We start from the raw sequence: 18,514 nt of genomic DNA, 5'->3' as shown, positions 1-18,514 counted from the left end.
GATTCACAGGATAGTTACATACTCACCTTCTTCCTTATGCCGCAAAGTATCTATCTAGGAAATTTCTATTCCTAAAATAGATTGCCATAATAAAGTAAAAACATTGACATTATGCCAGGTTTATGAGTTATAAGAAAACATTGTTCAATGATATAATAAGTATATGAAGGTGCGCTTGGTTAATAATGTCCATTTTCTAATCATGGACTAATGGCTAATTCTGCTAATAATTTATTATGCATTTACATATATCTCTTGGGTAGGGAGATCACAAGTAAAGCAGAAATTAAGAGGACAGAATACAATATTTATATAGTTCATGTGCTGAAGGCATTGGATCCAAAACTTGCTTGATTTTATTAAAGAGTTACCTGGGTTGCTTATTAAAAAATATAGCTTCCTGCATGCACTAAAGTTAAAAAAAAAAAAACAGAAATACTAGGTATTCTAATGATAAATAATTTTTAAAACCCTTTTAAATGTGTTCTAATTAAGATTAGCACTAACACCTTCCCTAAATTTTGAAGTCTAAGAAAACACTTTGATCACCAGTATAGTAAGTCTATGAATAACAAAAAGATTATCCTATAGCAATCTACCATTGTACTAAATCTCTTAGAATTTTCAGAATTCTTATAATACAGATCATTCACAGAGTTCTTAATGACTTCAAAGTCTAAAATGAGAAATCCATGAAAATTTCAGTTCAGTCGAGTTTTGTTAACCAATAGTATTTAGAATTCCCTGAGTTTTAAAGACTATCAATTAAAGAGGAAAGAGGTTTTTGTTTTGTTTTGGTTTTTGTTGTTTTATCAAAGGGACAAACTCAATATATATATACATGTATATGTGTGTGTGTGTGTGTGTGTGTGTGTATGTGTGTGTGTGTATTTCTTTATGTTATTCTCTTGGATATTATCACATCTCCAGTACTTTCGAGATGAAAAGCTAGCTTAAGCAGCTTGGATTTATAATGGCTATATGAGTTCTAAGTACACTGAACATCAAATTTATTAGAAGTCTTGGATTTACAGTTTCTAACTTAGCATGTAGCCACTAAAATAGCCCATCTCTCTTATATTCACATGCTGTAGGTAGTTGGGGCTCAGCTCCTGGTGAGATGGACACCCGTGGAATGAATTACTGCTTGAGGACATGAAGATGGTGTTGGAATTCTGCACTAACTCCTTACATTCCATTAGCTGCCACAGGTGCTGGGAGCAGGATGACCCCAGGACATGCAGTCCACAGAGCAAGGCTGTAAATTAACTGTGGAGCACACCACCAGAGTTTACCTCCACATCTTCCTGAACTCTAAGACATTCTCAATCAACTGAGAAATATTATTAACCTTCATAAGTTGGTTGAACTGGTTACGTTAGTCTTAGCATTAAGAAACACAGCACATTCCTTAGAACACTCCTCACAACACCAATTTGGGAATACTTTTTTGCATAGCATAGAGTGTCAAGCCAAGGTCTAGAATGCTGAAAGGATAGTTCAATTATCAGACAGCAAGAGATGCACTAACCTTGTGAACTGGTATTTAGAGATTTATTTGCTCCTTAAATAATGCAGATAACTATTTGCCTCTAAATAGCAATATTAAGTATATTAAAAATATTTTCTTATATTTCGTGCTTTAAGGAAAAAAAACCCTGACATATTAGCATTACAAGTGACATCACAGATAAGTTATGGATAATCACTTTTGTTAGTAAAAGACTTGCTAAATTTCAACACCTTTCACAAGTATATATGACAGAACATGAGCTCTAGTATGAACCTGTGTGTCACTAGTCCGAGGGGAGTGGTAAGAAACTAGAAGTCAAAAATTCTCAAAGCTCAAGAGGTAGATGGTATTTGAATTGGGAATTGATATGAAATAAAAATTCAATTCCTTTGTGGTAATAACACAGGTTAATGAAAAAGAATGATTCCATTGATTAAAAAATTAATGGGCACAACCTTACAGAATGTACCTACAAAATAAAAATGATTTTAAGATAAAAATGATTTATTAAGTAATATAAAAATTGGGATAATGAAACAATTGATTAACTTTTATATCAAAAGACGGTAGAGCACTTCAAAAGGTAAGCCAAATTTGCTAAAAGTGTAACCATTGTGAGGCTGTAACAGGGCTGACTTCTCCGTTGGATATGGAAGGTATAGTGCAAGGGTCCAGGACTTTTAAGGACCAAGGAAGATGCTTTATTTGTTGATTTTTTTAATCAGCAGGGGGGGAAATAGACATATAATCCAGCCTGGATTATATTAGTCTTTATACTAATACAGTTATAAAGAATAATTCTTATTATTTTATTTTTAATGGAGAAAGAGACCTACAGAGGCAAAAGTGCCCCTGGACTATGAAAGCTATGTGAAGCCCTCACTATGAAAAGGTCTGAGTTTACTGGAAAAGGAGTAGGTACCAAGAATGGTATTTCTCATGTTTTTGTATCCTATCACATCTCACACCTTTTCTTTTCCTCTTTTCCAGGGAAAATAAGATACAGAAGAACAGGAGGGTCATAAGAGGAAAAATGATTGTTAAAAATATATGAATATAAGCATTACATTGCTTTATGAAACTAATGACTAGACTAGTCATATCACTATGAAGAAAGCCTGGCTGCATTTATAACTAGGTACACACAACTGGATAGAGTTCCTTTTAGAGAATATTCATATTATCAAGCATCACACACTTTTCAAGTGTTGGGTTCCTGTTCTTTGCTGGCCAATCCGTTCTAATATTCAAAAGGAGAGCTATATGATCATTAACTTACTTCTTAAGAAAACCAGTTTAAATACAGTGCAAACTAATAGGAAATCACCACTGGAAATGATAATGGCATCACTGTTAAGAAGTGTTAGGTAGCAATGAGGTAAGAAAACAGGCCACCAGAAACTAACATGGCATAGATAAGGATCTTGGGTACAGGATATGTGCTCATTTTATCCTGCTTGAATGACTGATTTTGTTTGTGTTTCGACATTACTGAGTCCATACAGATGGATTATGTTTTAAAGAACAACCATTTTGGCAAATATCTGAGAATGAATAACTCTGTACCATCGAAGCTTAAGAACCAGCATCAGCAGGGTGGTTTTAAAGGGGCTGTGGTGATTCTTCTAACCTTCTTTTTTTTTTTTTAAGATTTTACTTATTTATTTGACAGAGAGAGAGGGAACACAAGCAGGGGGGGTGGGAGAGGGAGAAGCAGGCGCCCCGCTGAGCAGGCAGTCCGATGCAGGGCTCCATCCCAGGACTCCTGACACCAGAATTTGAATAAACTGATTAGATAGAGTTTAAACAATCCAGGTAAATCCTTGTAACAATACCACTTGGGTCTTCAGGAAAGAAATTTAAGAAGATGACTAGGAGGCGAACCATAAGAGACTATGGACTCTGAAAAACAACCTGAGGGTTTTGAAGGGTCAGGGGTGGGAGGTTGGGGGAACAGGTGGTGGGTGATGGGGAGGGCACGTTTTGCATGGAGCACTGGGTGTTGTGCAAAAAGAATGAATACTGTTACGCTGAAAAAATAAATAAAAAAAAATTTGAAAAAAAAAAAAACCAAAACAAAACAAAAAAAAAAAAAAAAGAAGATGACTAGGTGATTTGGGGGCTTACTTAAGTTACAAATCATAATGACAAATTGACACTGTTGAATCCACTTTCTTAGAGAAGAAACAAGGACCAGACTGGGTTTTGATACAATTCTTTACTAAGAAAATTATAAAGATCCTTAATTACTTTGGCTAAAAAATAAATAAATAAATAAATGGATCTCTGACTCAGTATGATTTGGAGTGGTTTTCCTACACACATTTTTCTTCTTCTATATGGCCTCCCTGGTACTCAATTCTTGCTTCAGATCTTTGAGATAATCGTTGGCCTTTACTTATTAATTACAAGAAAAGCTGTTGAACACGAGAGGTCTCATTCACTCACCCTGAGCTTGGCACCCTAGGGTTTTCCTGACTTCTGTTTCCTACCAGTGAGAACTATGTTCTCCTGTTCTGGAGATGATTCTGAGTACTGGGATGATAAGGGAGGTTTTAAACTGCTTGGCAGGAATGATCTTCCTATTTAGAGTAAGAATCACAAAGGCAAACCCCATTTCTTAATTCTGTAAGGAACACTTATTTACTCTTCTTGTAAAAGACGGAGGCAGAGTTTCTTAGCAGCGATCATCCTAGGCATTAACATAAAATTATTGTCTGCTCAAAGTTGTTTGACTTCTATAAGAATTATCCAAGGTGATCAGAATGTACCGGTAAAGTTAATTCAAGAAACTTGTATCTGAATGTATTTATGTTCTGTTGCTATAGAAAATTACCACAAACTTAGTAGCTTAGAAAAACACATACTTGTATTTTATAGTTCTAGAGGTTAGAAAGCTTGAATGGCTCCCACTGCGCTGAAGTCAAAGGGTTGGCAAAGCTGTGCTCCTTTCTTTAGGACACCCTAAAGATGAGTTGGTCTCCTTTTCCTTCCTCATTCACCCATATTCCTGACCTAAAGGCCCTTCTTCCTTCTTCAAACCCAGTAATTCCAGGCTGTGTCCTTTTCCCATCACACTGTTCTGACCTGTTCTTCTGCCTACCTCTTCCACTTTTAAGGATTCAAGATTCTATTGAGTCACTTGGATAATCCAGGATAACTCTCTGTTTTAAGGCCAGCTGATTACCAACCTTCATTCCATCTGCAACTTTAATTTCCTTTTGCAACATAACATGATACTCCAAAGAATCTAAAGATTAGGATGTGGACCTCATGGGGCCGGCACTGTTCTGTGTATAACACTGAGAATTTACTCCAAATGTCTGTGACCCCCTGTCTACTCTTCCTTAATTTTAAATCTTTTTGACTAAGAAGAATAAGCTTGTTGGTTGGTTGATTAAGACCCTGTGATGGATGTGTTTTGTTTTCACACAGGTGTACTCTGTACTCCTCTCCATCCAGCTCTGAGAGGCTGACCCCTCAACAGGTTTCGTTGACCTTTGGCTTTCTTTGGAAACACCCAGTGGGGAGCACTGAAATAATCTGAATGAGGGATGAGCATGAATCGGGGTATTTATTCCTGTCTGTATCCAAACTGCAGGTTTGTCTGAGGCTAACTACTTTCCTTCAGTGCAAGTCACGCCTTTCGAAATAACCCCCTTTGTAAGAATCTCTGTTCTTCCATCTCTGGTAGTTGCTTCGTCAAGTTCCCCCTCTGACCCAATGATGAAAACAGCTCCACTGTTAACAGACCCTCAGTACTGCATTATCTCCTGTGTTTTCATACATTCTGGTTACACCTTTGTTAACAGTTTCTTCAATAAACCCTCCTTGAATTAAGTATGCTTTTCCTTTCTTTCTGGGACCCTTATATATTCAGGCTTAAATTTTAAGGCTGAGAACTCTAGTAGATAAGGAGAATTTTAAAACAGCTTTTAATTTACAGGAGAAAGCATAAATATTGTTAGGGTTTGCTCAGCAAAGCCATTCAAATGTCCCTCTCTTTACTAGGTGTTCACCCATTTCCTAAATTTCTTGGCCACTTTTATTGCTTCTACCATTTTTCTACTGTAGCAATCAGGTTTTGATAAGAGCATTCCAGTCAAAGGGTGAGAGGAAGTGGCTATTATTTGATGAAGTAATACACAGTTCTAAGGGCTGGTTACATAGCGTATGTAAGGCTGTTATTTCCAAGTCTGGTCCTTGAGGTTGAAGTTATCACAGCAGGAAGTTGAGAAGGGAAGATGGATGTGAACCAGAGAATGCAAGGACAAGACAGAATCGGGTAAGCTTAGATGGAACCCATGGGACAGATTGGAATCTGCTTCAACCTTTCACTGTCTCCGTCTCATATGTAAACATGCACTTAGCCCAAGAGTTCGAGAAGCTGAAGCGGGAGGTCCGACATGAAACGGAAGGTAAGGCTGCTATCTTGTGCCAACAGGGGAGCACACATGTGCCCTGCAACAACCCTCAAAACATAAAGAAGTGTAGCTCTGGCTCTGTGTTTACCTGCTAAATCTTATACAAGATTTCTCTTTGGACCTACACTAACCTAGAACCATTTAGGGAAGAAATCCTGGGAAATTTTGTTTCAGCTTGACTAAACTGGTGTAGTAAAATTACACCATATCCATGTCTACCCTTTGATATTTAGGTAACCGTAGAAAAAGGCTGTAAACACTGATTTCTGCTGCCATCACTGCAGCCATTCATTTTTCCCCCGAAGTCTCAAATATCTGGAAACACAGCAGGGACACTGGACTGTTAACACAAGTACTCCAAAATGTTCATCAAGTCTCTATGCATAGGTGAAAAAAAAAACACCCTATATTTTCCACATGATTCTCTCTAAATATTATCACAAACTCTTGGTGTCTTTATGTCTTTAAATTTACTGTGAATAGCAAAGGAAGTTAAAACGTAGTCATTCTAGCAACTAATATGCAAGGAATCTTGCTAGTAATCAATAATACATTTGAGTCAGTAATATTTTCCGGATCACAGAATGTTCCTTGGATGAATCTAACAAGTAGTCAACAGCAAAATAAAGGTCTTATTTATTCCTGGTATTCTTTTTTTTTTTTAATATTTATTTGACAGAGATCACAAGTAGGCAGAGAGAGGAGGAAGCAGGCTCCCTGCTTAGCAGAGAGCCTGATGCGGGGCTCGATCCCAGGACCCTGGGATCATGACCTGAGCCGAAGGCAGAGGCTTTAACCCACTGAGCCACCCAGGCGCCCCTATTCCTCATATTCTTGACAGCATCACAAACTTTAGGAGAAACTGGCCCAACGTGCAGTATATACCTTTAATATCATCAGTGCTCATCCATGTTGCTAACCATCTAAACTATTGTGCTGTGCTTCCTCGGGCATGGAGGATTTCACATACCAGAAATCAAGTCATTGCCAAGACAACTTGAATACAAGACATCTACTACAGTAAGAACGTATGGAATACAACACGTATATCTCATCCACCGCCATCACTATGCCATCTCAAGCCCAGCAATTGTCATTCCCATTTGGGACAATTGAAAAACAGAGGAATGGGGTTTGGGGAGAGAATGTTGTGTTAAAACCCAGAAGGGGAAAATGAATGGTGTGAAGATGATGATGAGGAGGAGGAGAAGGAGGAAGGGGAGATGATAATCATGTGATAATGAGGGCAGCTTTTTGGTTTGGTTTTGTCTTCTTTTTTTTGGTTTATTTTGTTTGGCCGTATGTTGTTGGTTCATGATGTCTTGGGAAAGTTAGTGGAATAAAAGGTCAAGGAGAAAAGGATTTCACGGTTAATTGCTCTCTAGTAAAAAGTATTATGAAGGAAGGAGTGGTCCAGTGTTACAAGGATAGGAAGGTGTAGAAACCAGTGAGGTGCAGAATTTAGGGACCCACAGAAGCAGGTATAAATACGATAAATAAAGAATGAGCGAACAGAAACCCAATAAGGCAGGACTCATAAGCCAGATATTGATAGTTAACTAATCCTAGGCCAGAAAACCAGGGTCAATGAAATTACAGTATGAGTTTGCTGAAGGAAAACAAACAATTTTACATACAGCACATGGAAACTATGAGGTGAGACAACTTTAAATGTTTCTAAAAAACAAGGGTTGAAGGAGTCAAAGCAAAATATCCATGATTACTTTTTTTTTTTTTATTTGAGAGAGAGAAAGAGAGAGAGTGAGACAAAGCACCAGCCAGGGGAAGGGCAGAGAAGCCGACTCCCCACTGAGCAGGGAGCCTGACTTGGGACTTGATCCCAGGACCCAAGGATCATGACCTGAGCCAAAGGCAGACCCTCAACCAACTGAGCCACCCAGGTGCCCCATGATTATTAATTTAAAATGTCATTGATGTAACATTATTTAACATGTTGCTTAGTTATACAGACTTTACATATTTATTTTAATTCTTGGCTACCTGATGCAATTTTTACTTTAGAGTACTATATTCTGCAACTATGATTTTTGATAAGAGCCTTGGTAGGCAAAACTCTAACATATATGAAATTGGAAATTAAGTAAATTAATTTTAGATTATAAAATGGTAAGAGTGAAAGAGAGACAGGTCTGTTGGGGAAAAAGTTCTCTTAAGAGTTAAATTTTAATCACCAGGAGAAATGATTAATAATAAAGCTAGATTCCATCATAACTATATAAGACTTCTTTTGTTCTGTTTACAGTCAGTTTACAAGGTTAGTTTACACATTTTCAGATGTGAATTAAACTATTTACTACATTTAGTGTTTTCTATTTTAAAAGTAGAATGAGGTTATAGATCCACAAGGCCTGTACATTGCATAAATTGATAAGGACGGGGTAGTTTAAAGAATACAATTGAAAGCCCACATTGAATCATATGCTGAAATAAAATTCCCATTACTGCTGCATGGGGACCAATGTGTTCTCCTTTGACAAGGACAGATTTTAGATTAAGCACTCTTAGATTGTAAATTACCATTCTTGATAGCAGGCCTCCCCTGCCTATGGTGCCTTAGAGAGACGGGACAGACTGTGAAAAAGTGTAGATTTCAAGAAAGCAAAACTCTGTCTCTTAACCATCCCCAACCCCCACACCCAAATTCCCATGTTTCAAGAGAAGGAATAGTAATGTGAAGACACTGTTGAATTTAAATAGGAATAAAGGACATTATAATTACAAATCTTAGTAGCCATTCCAAGAATGATTGGCTGACATGTCCCATCACCAATTACAATTACATCAAATTCGGCCACCCGAGGTAGGGAAGGTGGGGGCCTGGCTAAGAGAGGCACCTCTCCCAATTCATCTTCAAACTTGCAAGGATTTTATTTTACAAATTCGTTGCATAGAGTCCAGGTTAAATAATTAATATTTAAATAAGGTGGAGATGACAAGGGAAAAGAAGAAGTGAAGGCTTCGCAGACACAGGGTCGAGGTCTTTTATTTTTCATCCTGTCACTCAAAGATGAAACATTAGCATCACCACCCAAAAGAGATTGCTTCCGCTAGGAGATAACTGGAGTTCCTAAATCACTGTTTTGTTTGTTTTCGACTGCATTTTAAAAATACTAGGATAGTAAAATGATCATACATTAAATTTCTTATTTTTTAACCAAATCCCTCATAGCAAAGTGAGTCCACATATAGGTATGACATTCAAGGCATGGTAAACAGATATTTGTTTCCTAGAGCAAATATACACTGCAAAATCAATCTGTGAAGTCATTACATAAATCCATATTAAACTATTTAGTCTATATTTAACACTATAACAAGGATAGTCAGGGTGAATTAAATGGATTTTATTTCCAGATGGCAGGAAGCCAAAGTTAGTTCTTTTATTTCTTGGTTCTAATCTGTGTCTGCCACAGACAGAAAGAGAGACAAAGAAGAGAGAGAATAAAAAGAAGTGATCACTTTTACTCTTCTGATAGTTAAGGGCTAAATCAAATCAATATGTTCCAGCCCCGGCAGTGACAGTACTCAGTGATTATCTTATGTTCATGCATAACCCTTTAACTCATTCTTCCAAGATGGCAGCATGATGAGTCCCATCTTCAATGCTGGGTAAAATACGTTCAGCAAGGAGGAATGGACTCATCAGGGGGAGAATGATTCACTTACATCCTATCAAGAAACTAAGGATACATAATAAGGCCCTGTCAACTCTCCCTTAAGCTTTTCATTACCATCAGGGATGCCAATAACTCACAGGATTTCCAGTCAGCATCAAACACTCCTTTTCAATTCAAATGCAAACTGCTAATCACTTCCTCTGCCATATGATTCTTTGAATTTATCTTTCTCTCTAGGAGCAGAGTTGCCACTCAGTTCAGACCATAACTATTTCCCTCTGGGGATATTACAAAATACCTGCGTTTTTTTTTTTTTTTTCCTTCTGCTCCAGTCTTTTTAATATACATGACAGAATATTGCTTTTCAGACTGTTAATTTTGCCTATTTCAATTATATGCCCTGAGATCTTTTAAATATTTACCTCTTTTGCCTCATTTTCTACTCTATCATAATTTATACTACTCTGCATTATCAATTAACTAGTTATGAGTAATTGAGAGTCTGCCCTTTACCAGGTGCTTGAAAGACAGAGATGATCAAGACAGGAAACCTCAATGAACTCAAAATCTAGGCTCTTTCTGTCAAAATACATTTAAGTCACTGTGTGGTGTTCTACCTTTGGAAACAATGACATTGCCACTTATTTAGTTAAATCGAGAACCTACTGAATCATCAATTTACATTCTCCGTATATTAATAGACAAATCTCCATGTTGTGAAGATCTAATACATCTGCTCACTCTTTCTGTACTACTGGGGTGGGTGGCCTTATTCTGTCTTGCTTCACCTCTTGCTGATACACTTTCCCCATTAGTTTTGCTATTTCCAGCCCCTCCTCCTGCTACTGCCAGTATAGCGATCATCGACACTACTTCCTGAGTTATCTTTTAAAAACACCAATAGCATCCTTTACATTCTAGACATCAATGTCCCACGAATCCTAGACAAAAAGCCAAATTTTCTTTACATATTCTTTACATATTTCTTTACATTTCTTTCATTTACATAATCACAGAGAGGCTCTGTGATTCAGCCTCTGCATCTCTCTCTCTAGTTTTACTGAGTCACACATACTTCTCTGAACATACATTTCTGCTTCTGTGCTGTTTCCCTAGGCTTTGGGAGCAACGTTTCTTCTATCAGCCATTTCTCTGCCCTTCTTGACAGCTTGGCAAAGTCACATTTCTGTTTCAAAGTCCATCTCAGCTCAGATGTCATATCCTCAGCAATGAGTTCCTCTGATTCCCATAGAAAGAACTTCGGGAGCCCCCATTGTACTACGACCTCCACCTTGTGTTTACATGCTCGTGGGACTCATGGTGATGATTTGTTCTGCTCCAAACTTCTCTATTAGACTAGAAGCTTGAGCGATTTTACTTAGCATCTGTATTCAGAAAATAGGAATAACTTCTAGGATAATGGTTTATGTGCAAGAAATTACATACTTGGAATGAGATTTTATTGTTGTTGTTATTGTTCCTGATATAAAAAGCAAAAGGTATTTACCACTTCACTCAGTTGAATTTCCCCAAGGGTCATGTTATCCTTTCTGGGCAAGTGTGGTAAAGACCTAAAATATCTGATAAGAATTTGAGCTCAAAGGCTCATATTAAATAATGAGAAGTAAGGCTTATATTTGAAAAGAAAGCAGGTGATCCATTTGTCAGAAATCAAATATGGCATTCATGAGATCCAAAGGCTTATGTATGGTCACCAATTCTGTTATCTCTTGGCTCTTTCTATTTATGAAATCAAGAACACAAGGTAAGAACAGGATATAAAATAAGCTACATAGTATTTTCACTTCTTTCTTCTTCTAAATAACTGCCATGCTGTTAAGAGAAAATCATTTAGAGAAAGAATCATTCTTCTCCATTCAAAATAGTGTATTTTGCTTTTGTACATGTTCACATACATAAACTCAGTTGACATCTTTCAGAACTAAAGAACATTTTACCTGATTATCAGGTAACTCATCATTTAAATAGGAACTGGAATTGAAAAATATCAGGAAATATGGGAAAACAGTTTTTCTCTTTGACTTTTCTTGGCTTACAATGCATGTTTTACTTTGGGGATGGGTTATTTTTTATTTCAACAGAATTTTGTTATGTTCTACAATATATTAAACTCAGACATAATCTAAATAAAAGAAGTATGTGTTGTCAATATTGCCAGGGAAAGTTAAAGTCATCTAAGGATTCTTGGTGAGTATTTGTCAATACAAAATAATAAGGACAGCTATAAATCACATACACTGGTCATTTAGGCTTATTAACTATTTTTCTTAAATGGAACTATATCATAGATTAAAGACTTATATGTAGTTATTTATAAGAAAGAAAACTGTTCGCCTCCCTCTTTTTTTTTTTTTTTACCTATTTTAGAAACTGGAACTTCTCTGTTTAAATAGGGAACAAAATAAAACAATAAGTGAAAGAACTTTTCTAAACAACAGAAGCCTTGTCAGTCTGCATGACAAGTGGCACCACTGTTTTCCTCAAATAGGGTTTGAAAACAGAGTAGATGAAGCACTGGCTATATTAGGATTTTGGGAATATTAATACAGAGAATTAAACTGTCTTTAAAGGACATCTACCACCTCTTAATTTTCATTTCAGTTTTGTGAGTCTTTATTCATATTCTGGGTATTTGGTAAATGTTAAATAATATATCATTAAATCATTCTGCCTTAATTATATTTGATAATTAGGATTAGTTGTGTCATTTTTTTTTTTTGGTTAAATTACGGATTCCTGGGTAACAGAACTTCTATGGTATTCACCCTTAAGACTCAGGACACATTCTACAATTGGCCCACACTTAGCAATGATTTCCAATACTCTAGGAATTCAGGCAAATATCATTCATTTGTCAGAATCTTAGGCATTTTAATTAATTTCAATCTCCTCTCCTTTACTAGTAACTCCCAAACTAGTCTGATGAGACCCAAATAAATATTAAACATCATCCATTTCCTTGACAGGCTCCATGTGGTAGACTGAATGTGGGGGGGGGGGGCATCCACATTATAGCAGAGTAACGGAAACAGAAGGTGTGAAGGTCAGACTGTGCTGGCTGAGTGGCCTTGGTCAGTTAGCTAACTTCCTTGAACAGCACTTTCCTCACCCACCAAGTAAGGGGGAAAGAACTGTATCTCCTCCATAGGATTCTTGAGAATAATCAATTAATAAGGTATTGTAAAGCCCTGACTCAACATGGTGCCCACTAATAAAGATTGAATAGTGTTTTTCAAATCCAGTCCTGCCACGTTATAGCTGTTGGTTATTCGCATGGTAACTGACCTCTTTGAAGCATAATCTTCTAGTCTGTGAAGTATGAACAGTAATATATTCTGCACCAGATTATCACAGAAAATAGAAAGATGGATATGAAGGGCTTAACACATGGTACCTGACATAGGAAGGTTTTGGAAAATGCTATTCTCGTCTGTGTTTTTCTTTTCTTCTGTATTTATATAAATCTTACTCGAAGCAGGGCTGATTAGAGCTTATTAGCATATCCTTCCATAATTAAAATGGTGTTTATTTTCCTGTATTTCTAAGTTTCTCATTAGACTTAAAATAATCAAATACAAAAGCCTGGTCTCCTAGTACCTCTTAAGTGTCCAAGAGGCAGAGAATACTCCAAGTAGTTTATTTGAAGGCTAAAGTCAAAGGCAAAATCATACTTACATTTCTAAAACCCTTGTCATACTTCAGTATATATCGCTTGTTGTTTGATGCTTTCTTAGGACCCATGTACTTCGATTTCTAAAATAAAAATAATATAGTAGTGGGACGCCTGGGTGGCTCAGTCAGTTAAGTGTCTGCCTTCAGCTCAGGTCATGATCTCAGGGTCCCGGGATCTAGTCCCACATCAGGCTCCTTGCTCAGTAGGAAGTCTCTTTCTCCATCTGCCTGTCACTCCTCCTGCTTGTGCCTGCTCACTCTTTCTCTCTTTGACAAATAAATAAATAAAATCTTTAAAAAAATATAGTGGTCTTTTGAATTATAAATATAGAGATAGATGTAGATTTAAACTTATTGTAAAAGTTGAGGCCCATATTGTATAAAAATAATTACATTCTACTTTTAATATTTTATTCCACTATGTACATATTATAATATTTATTCTACTATATATTAATATCCCATTATTTATACTTTATATTCCACTTATCACCATAGCATGTCATACCCTGGGGGAATGGTTGAGGTTACCCTTAGAATCCTAAAAAATGGTAATTCCTATCATATTTGAAGTTAATTTCCCAGCCTGATCCCTACAAAAATGAGAGCAAACCTAGAGAATGAGAGTGGACAACTACAAATTTAACTATGTGGTAGTTCCCATTCCATCTACTGTGCCAAATGCTGTACCTTTGGGTGAGCAGATTGACATAACTTCCAGTATAATACAGTTAGCCACGGTGAGGTGTTCTTTCTTATCCCTGTAAGAAAAGACTATCAGAACATTTCTCATTCACTAGGAATAAAAAGTCATTATTCTTTTTCAGTCATGTCCCAGGGCTATGGTAACTGTCCCATGGTCTGTCATAAAATAGTCCAAGTGGATCTGCACCACCCAGATATTTTGTAGCACATTTCATTTGTCAGTTGTGTTAATGACATCATGATAATCAGACAAGCTGAGTGGGAAATGGCAAATATGTGGAGGAATTTTGTAAAACACATGCTTCAGCAAAGGCAGACAAATCCTATGAAGGTACAGTAGCCCATGATGTTAGTGAAGTTTTTAGGGGCACATGGCTTGGAACAGGAAAAGACAAGACCTATAAATAGGGACAAATTACTAGACTTCATGTCTCTAAACACGAAGAAAAAAGCACAATGTCTCTCAGACAGCTGGATTCTGCAGGCAGCACATTTCTGCTCTGACTTATTTAACAGATAATATGAAATACCGTCACCTGTGAGTAGGGTATCTGGAGTAGGTATTGTATCCAGTCCAGGCTATGAAGCCAGTGATTCTACCATTTGTGTGATACAACCTAGTTTACTCTTAAATATTAGAAGTATTAGTGGTAGACTGAAAAAAATCTGTGCAAAAATAATGGCAGGCCCTCATAAAGGAATCACCCTTAAGGTTCTATTGCAAAGTCATGCCATCTGCAGCAGAGAATTATACACCATTTATAAAATGGGTTCTGGCAGAATATTGGGCCCTGTTGGAATAAGAATGCCCAACAATGGGATAATCAACTGACCAAGTGGTATAACTGCTCATCATGAACTAGTTTATTGGAAATGTCTTGAGTCAATAGGCCAGGTGGCCCCATCAAGAACTTAAGTAAGATTAAAGTGTTATACTGGGCATCAGGCACAAGCAAGACCAGAGGGTTTAACAGTAGGTAAGCTGCACAATCACACTTTCAATCACTGTTGTATAAGTACATTCCCCCTCAACTTACACTTATGGCTAAGTGACTGAGAAAGAAAAAGACCAAGCTTTGTCAACTTTGTATGTGGGTGCACTCAAAATAGACGGTTGCAATACCACAGCCTCACTTGGGTATAGCCCTAAAGGAGGACAGTAAGAGAACTTTCCCTGGAAGGCAGAGTGTTGAGTTTACCAGGTCATCTATCTTATACAAAGAGAAAAATGGCCCAAAGTAAGAATATATATATGGACTATGAATAAAGTCAAATGGTTTGCCTGATTGACTATAGGTCTGGAGGGATAATGGCTGGAAGACCAGGGACAGGGAGGTTTGGAAAAGAAGGATGTAGGTGGATCTGTGAGAGTGAATACCAAGTGTAAAGATCTTTGTATCACATCATATTGTATCCTCCAGTAAAGAGGCACTAAACAATCAAGAAGATGACGCTTGGCATCAGTCATGTTCCAGGGGTGGCACAAAAATACATGAACAAAGAAGCTATGGTGTTCATGGGGGAATCTACACATTGCTCAGTAGCTTGGGCTCAAACCCAACAAAGCGTCTGCTGCTTACCAGCAAGGACTGCTACTATCATGTGTTTGATCTGCTAACAAACAAGACAAATGCTGAACACTCAAACACCATTCCTTGATGAGACCAACTAGCCTATTGGTGATATATTATTTATATTGAACCCCTTCTGTTCTGAGAGGTGCAGAGTTCATCTTGACTGGGATATACACATGTTCTTCCTTTCCTGCTCTCAGACTTCAGCCTGCAGCTCTGAGGGCTCACCAAGTATGTGAGCCACCATCACGAGATCCTGCATAACACTGCAAAAGATTAATAAGTAACTCATTTAATTGCAAAAGAGGTATGGGAATGAATACATGACCATAGGATCTCCTGATGCTATCATATACCAACCACTGTGAAGCTGTTGACTTGATATAGTGAAAGTACAGCCTTTTGGAGGAACAACTGAGGAAACAAGCTGGAGATGATATCCTAAGATGGAATGCCTTTCCCTAGGGTGCCGTGTATACTCTAAATCAAAAACCATGTCCTCAATAGGTAGAGTACACGGAAACAAGAGATTGAAGTAGGTGTGGTCCTGCTTACCATCATGCCCACTGACCCAGCTGGAGTATGTGTCTTCCTTATTCCTGCAACCCTAGGCTCTGTGGATTTAAAATTCCTAGATCTCAGAGGGGATGTCACTGAACTTGAGTGATCACTGCTGCCTGGTCCTTTCAGGCTTCTTGTGCCAAAACACCAGTAAGCAGGCCAGGAATAATTGCCCAGATCATCAGGAAGAGGAGGAGGGAAAACAGGGAAGACTACTATTGGCACTCAGGGGATCTGCTGGAGGTGTCTCTTGGTACTTTTCCCCAATTTTGATGGTAAGTGGACTAATATGTTTTCTATGACCTGTGAAGGGACAGGAGTTTGAGTCATCCCAACTGATGAACTAGATAGACTGGCAGAGGTGCTAGCTGGGGGTGAGAAGAATACATAAGTGATGAGGGAGCAGGAGGCGGACTGCAGACAAAGCAAAAGCCGGCACCTTGCACCCCCTCTCCACCTGCTCCCCTCGGTAATATGTGTGACATTCCTCAGGCACCCCTGACCGCCATAAATGAGAAACAAATAGTTAACTTGCTGAGATCACAACCCTGCAAGACTGGAATCTCCCAACTATCTTGATGTTAATGGCTTGCCAACAGACATTGATCAAGCCTCAAGACCTGCACCTTGTAGGCCCTCTTTAGCATATGAAAGCACCGTTGAAACCTCCCTTCCCCTCACCTTCCCCCAACCACAGGGTACATAACCTGCCATCCCTCACAACCCAGGGCAGCAGCTCTTTCTGCCTATGGGTCATGTCTCCTTGCTTTAATAAACCACCATTTTGCATCAAAAATGTCTCAAGAATTCTTTCTTGGTCATTGGCTCTGGACCTCACCCCACCGAACCTCACCTATGTTCTAGAACTTCATCATAAGTAGGAGGATAGAAAGAATGAGTACCAGTTTCAGCCATGAGACCAATCGCAGTTGCACTGGAGAAGGATTTAATTGACACCTCTAACCTTCTTCTTTTCCCCAGGGAATAAGACCAACTTAGATTCTGGAATAGTTATTTCCAAAATATATTACAAGAAGCAAATAGATTTGAATGGGACAAGGGTAGGACTATAGTGGATGGAGTGGTACACCATCCAGGGCTCCCTTTCAGGACTATAGCACCTCCAGCTGGAAGGCATGATAGTGGCTGAAGGTTCCCTACTGAATCCACCTGCAGTGATTGCCTTTAGCTAAAGAGAAGACCTCACTCAAGTCCACACCCATTTCTGGGGATAGATAGATGACCCCTCATGCTAACCTAGTTTCAAAGCTTCTACTGGGATCATCTGAGATCTCTGTTGTGACTGTATTGTAATTGTAATTCATGCCTTCAAATTATGCATATGAGTGCCATTTCATTATAGTTCTATCAATGTTGATATCATCACTTCATAATTAAAAATCAGACCCATACAATAATAACTAATAATATATACTTCACAATTATTACATTGATAACTTAGAATTTTCTAATAACATATCAGAAGGAATATATGTAATTGCATGTGTATGGTGTATGTGTACACAGACACCTGTTATCAAAGAGTGATTTATATGTAAAACATAGAAATAGAACAAGCATGCATCATTTGGGTTCCCTGTGAAAATCAAGATTCTTTTTTTCACTTCCTCACTATAGGGTTTAAAAAAAAAAGATCTAGAATAACATTCTTTGGTGTCTTCACCACCAAAATATGATATGATCAGTATTTATGAATCTATCAATTCTTCCATATTGTATGGATTTAGAGTTATCACTTGTCTCAGGATACCTCACATTACTGAAGAATTCATTTCTAATTTCAAAGTCTGATTAGTACTGAGCTTACGTACTACTTGAAGCACATGCTGAACCAAGGACAAGATGAATGACAAGCCTTTATTTGCTGAGAAACTTCTGCCGACATAAAACTGGAATGAGCAAGTCATTAAACTGATACTGCAAACCTTGCAGCAAACCTTTCCACCGACAGTCATTTTCAAACAGACCTTTTCCCTTAACCTCGTCCACTGGGCTAAAAACTTAAACTTCGAATGGGCACTGTTGTTGAAATATCTGCTTATTAATTCTTTTCTTGGAGGATGGGAAAATATACCAGAAGAAAGCTATCATTGTACTCATCCCAATAAATTCCTGCTATTTTTCTTGAGAAAACAAACCAACAGAAGACTTTATAATAGCTAACATTTGGTAGCAGTTTAGAGCCTACAAATCTCTTTTACATACATTTATTGCAATAAATCTTCAAGACGATTACCCACTACATTTTACAGCTGAGGAAATGTAGACCTGGAAAGGTTAGGCAACACCATCCGTGATTCTGTCCATACATATCTACATATGTATATACAGATAATATACATAGAAATATGCATATACATAAAATATACACATGTATGTATGTTA

At 37.7% G+C, this 18,514-nt stretch overlaps 1 protein-coding gene across 1 annotated transcript in view; it reads right to left on the bottom strand.

The window, feature by feature from the left end:
- The window catches only part of DCC (DCC netrin 1 receptor), a 1,182,017-nt gene that overhangs the window by 445,432 nt on the left and 718,071 nt on the right, over positions 1 to 18,514 (bottom strand). The gene's annotated exons all lie outside the window — the stretch shown is intronic.

Source organism: Meles meles, chromosome 12 (assembly GCF_922984935.1).
Source record: "Meles meles chromosome 12, mMelMel3.1 paternal haplotype, whole genome shotgun sequence".
Taxonomy (NCBI): domain Eukaryota; kingdom Metazoa; phylum Chordata; class Mammalia; order Carnivora; family Mustelidae; genus Meles; species Meles meles.
This window is presented reverse-complemented; position numbering and strand designations above follow the sequence as displayed.